At 40.5% G+C, this 4,530-nt stretch overlaps 1 protein-coding gene across 3 annotated transcripts in view; it reads left to right on the top strand.

Annotated features, from left to right (window-relative positions):
- The window catches only part of inpp4b (inositol polyphosphate-4-phosphatase type II B), a 135,083-nt gene that overhangs the window by 18,494 nt on the left and 112,059 nt on the right, over positions 1–4,530 (top strand). The window contains exon 1 of one of the 3 annotated variants that reach the window (XM_046047800.1): positions 503–668. The exons of the other annotated variants lie outside the window; for them this stretch is intronic. The gene's annotated coding sequence lies outside the window, so the exon portion shown is untranslated. Of the gene's footprint in view, positions 1–502; positions 669–4,530 lie in introns of those variants that run through there. 3 annotated transcript variants of the gene reach the window in all.

Here is a 4,530-nt window from a genome sequence, read left to right on the forward strand (position 1 = left end):
CCCCCCCCCCCCCCCCCCCCCCCCCCCAATATCCTTCTTTATCTCTCTCGCCCTTTTCTGTGTTGTTGTCTTGGTTCTCTACCTATTAATTGTTTATCTTCCTTCCATTCTGTCTCTTCCTCTTCTGTGTTGTTCCACCCTCCTTCTCCTTCCCCCTTTCTACCTCGACTGCTTGTATTTGTCGACTCCCTCCCCTCCTGTGGCTCCTTCCTCCTCTCTCTCTTTCTCTCTCGCTGGTCTCGCTTACTGTCAAGCCACAGCAGCAACAGCGGTAGCGCCAGTAGCTCACTCTAGCCAGTTCTCAGTCACAGCGGAGGCTATAGCATGTGTGTCTATGTATGTGTGCGTGCGTGTGTTTCATGTGTTTGCATGGTGACAATGTGTACTGTTCTCTAAAGAGCGAATATATCGTTTACACGGAGTTACTCTAACTGGGGACTGGAGGAAGAGATGTAGGAAGGACCATCCTGGAGCTCTTTAAGAGGAAGAAAGAAGACATAACATCTCTTCTCTCTCTCTCTCTCTCTCTCTCTCTCTCTCTCTCTCTCTCTCTCTCTCTCTCTCTCTCTTCGTTATTACAGTCTTTCTGTCAGCCTTTTCTCATTTCTGTAGCTCTTCTCTCACTGCCTTATTTGCTTGTTGCTGCTAGGATTGTATGCAACATAACTGTAAGTGGACTTTCTTGTGTGTGTGCGTGTGTGTGTGTGTGTGTGTTGTTACATACTGTTTGTGTGTGTTGTACGTGTGATCTCACTGTGTGTGTGTGTGTGTGTGTGTGTGTGTGTGTCAATTTTAAGTCACTGTGTCCATATTTTGTGCCCCAGTGCACACATTTGCATGTTAGTTTAAATGGCATGTCATGATATCTCTAATGACTTAATCAGGCCAATTTGTAAAGCCCTATTTGTGGTGAAGGAGCAGTGTATTCATGTAGACACTACTGACCTCCATGGTATAATAAATCTGTTCATATTCATAAATGTTTGCCACATGCATATTGTTCAGTGAATGTCAAAACTGTCACCACTGCCATTTATATCAAATGTCATTTGTTGGCGTAGCATGTGAATGAATGTCCTCTCCTCCAGGTATTCTCTGCAGTCTCTCTCTCTTACACACAGAGAGAGAGAGAGACATTGACAGATAGAGAGAGAGGAAATGATTGAGAAAGAGTTAGTGTGTCTGTGTGTGTCACCCTGTCACTCAGGACATGTAGAAAATCAATAGATCCACAGCTTGAGTTGGACCATTTACCTCTGCCAAGTGATGCCCAGACACTGTGGCCTTCAAAAGCTCCACAGACAAGTGCTTGGGATTGCTTGCAGATGTACACAATGTCAGCACTGTGTGCTCCTGCACAAGTGTCCTTCAAATTTTATTTAATTTATTTTTGTCTTTGATTGAGCTTCTGTGCATGCGCGCGTGTTCTCAAGAACACGTTTGGGTTTGTTCGGTAATGTTTATTCATGTCTGAGCTTGTGTGAAATGTCTGTTTTAGAAAACTAGTGATCTTAGATCCAAAGTTTCTTTTGTACCTTGCAACCGGCATGGCCAGTAGAACCAGTGAAGGGAATGAGCAAGAGCAGGCAAACTGATAGATAGAAAAAAGAGAGAGCCAGAGCATGTGAGAAGGGATCAGAGCGAGACCATCATAATCAATCCTCCATGATCCTGGAAGAGCATCATTTGTCTTCTTTTCTCACTCCACTCCTCCTCTTGCACCCATCTTTCTCTCATTTTCTGTGGTACAGCCACTTTGATCTTGCGTAAGAAGACGGTCTCCAGAGCTTCATTACTTTTAAAGCCTTCATCGTGAGGGGCCATAAAAAGATGCTAAGGAATGGATTTCCAAGACCATTTACCAGACGTTCTGGATCGGCTTGCGAGTAATGGCTACATAGGGATATAATGTCCCTCCACAGTGTGTAATGGTCTTCTGTGCCTTGCGGTCTGGGTTATCAGGGCAAACTAGGATTGACTATGATATACTTCAGTGCTGAAGAATATGACGTTGTACATATTATGTGGTGCCTACTGGGATTTAAGTCATAAGGACATGGCACTATGCTGCATAAACTTGTAACTGAATATGATTCTTTGGGTTGTTTGTCTTTCTTGGTAAATTTCAGCTGCTTCTTAATGTGTTTCAATATTATGTTATTTTTCATAGCATTGTGACTGATCTTGTGTTTTAGTCTCTTCCTCTTTCTGTGTGTGCACGCATGCGTGTGTGTGTGTCTGTGTTTGCCTACTTGTTCGTTGGCCAGGGCAGAAGAATGTGTTTGGGGTAATGTTTTGCCATAAGCGTATGGAGATTTGTATGGGGTATCAGGAAAATGCTCAGAGAGGAAATGATTGAGGGAAAAGGTCAGTCGACAGGATGACCTTTTTTTATCTGATACAGGAGGCTGCATAGAGTCCAAAAAAGGGAGAGAAAGAGAGTGCAGTGGTAGGAAAAGGGAAGAACCAAGATTAGAGGTAAAAGTAGCCAAATAGCCAAATAATAAAAGAAAAGACAGAACAAAGGTGAAGGAAAACACCGTTCAAGTTAACTCAAAACAGCCATGCATAATATTTTCAGCCAGAAACAATATCTAATCAAAAAAAAAAAAAACAGTGAGTCATGTCTGTGACAACTTTATAACAGACAATGCAACAGTCATGTGACCTGTGAGCTTTCAGGGTGCCACCTCTCATCAGTCATGCTCTCTTTACCACAGTTGCCATATGACCCTAGCTCTATGACACTGTTACATGTCCTTCGTGATTAGTGTTGGGCAAGTTACTTTCAAAATGTAATACATTATAGATTACTAGTTACTGTCATTTGAGAGTAATTAGTTGTATTACAATATTACTCTGAATTGTGGGGGGTCGTCTCCCCATTAAGAAAGATGCTATGCACAGTTACACATGAGGTACACCAGCATAAAGCCATTGATTATTTGAATCTCCCAACACTCTGACAGGATTTGTCAAGATGAACTGACAGCAGTCTCTATAATCATGATCATAAGTAATAAGTTAAAGCACAAACACATAGCCTATAGAAATCTATTTACGCATGATCCATCAGGGGACCTGCCATCTACCGTTAAGAGGAGCCGAACTCCCCCGTAGTTTGGACCCTGCCTATAATCTCGACCATCGGATTCCCGCAACAGGAAATAATGTTTCTCTTTTACTCATGGATTTTTTTCTGGTGCCGAAATGTTTCTCGATGTTGGTGAATTATTAAAAAAACAAAACACCACTAATTTCGGGTTAAAATGCATTGTACAGTCTATGGTTGTAACGCACGTTACTGAGATTTTAACGGGTATGATATTACCGATCTTCTTTTAGTAAAGCATTATATTACTGCCTTACAGCAAAAAGCAATACACTACTGTACTGCATTACTGTTGTTAACGCGTTACTCCCAAAACTGTTCGTGATGCTTTTTACAGCATTTCACAGTAGAGATGCACCAATTCAACTTTTTCTCTCCTGATACATCGACTCAGGGTACCTGATGATAATGATCCTAACAAATACCTGCGCTCTTTCCCCCAGTTTTCACATTTAAAATCTCTATAGCTCACTGCGTGGAACTCATTAGAATCAATTTTATGTAAGGTAAGGGACTGTAGTGATGCTAAAATGAGTTGAATGCACTCTGTGACTGAATAAATGCAAGTAATAGTGGGGAGACAATGATACTGTATTTAACATGGATGTGTCGTGTCGTGACGAGAGCTGAAACAATTAGTCGACCGTTGGCCATTTTTTTTGTGAATGTGCCAAATATTCTCTGATTTCAGCTTCTCAAATAACAAGATTTGCGCTTTTTCTTGTCATATATGATAGTAAGCTAAACATCTTTGGAAGTCATTCCTGCCTGTGGCCATCAGACTCTTTAACTTCTCCCTCAGAGTGTCTGACACACGGTAACTTAGTTAGTTATTAAACTAGACATTGTAGTGCAATATTCTCTGTTTTAATCAACGTGCAATATTCTCTGCTGCAATTCTGTTTCTATTTACTCACTGTTCATCACAGTTCTGTTAATAATGTAAATGTTGTGCATACCCACCCTCCTTATATATAGATATATATAGATATAGATATATAGATATATATATATGTATATATATATATAGATATTTATTTATTTATTTATTATTTCTATTCTTCTATTACTATTTCTTTTCCTAGAAACTGTAACACAAGAATTTCCCCTTGGGGAACAATAAAGTATTTCTGATTTCTGATGTGATAAAACAATTAATTTTAGTCTGGAAATATAAGGGCCACTTTCTATGTTTTCAGACATTGTATATACAAAACTTTGGATTGATTAATTTAGAAAATAGTCTGTAGAATAATCAGTAATAAAAATTATTATTCATGACTGATCCGCTTGTTCAGGTAGGTGTCAGTGCTGATAATGATCTGGCCTATCAGATCCGCGCATCCCATTTTCACAGGCTGACATTGTTTGCGGCTTGTTCTCTATAAGGTGAGGGGGGGGGGGGGGGGGGGGGGGGG

Source organism: Micropterus dolomieu, linkage group LG04 (assembly GCF_021292245.1).
Source record: "Micropterus dolomieu isolate WLL.071019.BEF.003 ecotype Adirondacks linkage group LG04, ASM2129224v1, whole genome shotgun sequence".
Lineage (NCBI taxonomy): Eukaryota > Metazoa > Chordata > Actinopteri > Centrarchiformes > Centrarchidae > Micropterus > Micropterus dolomieu.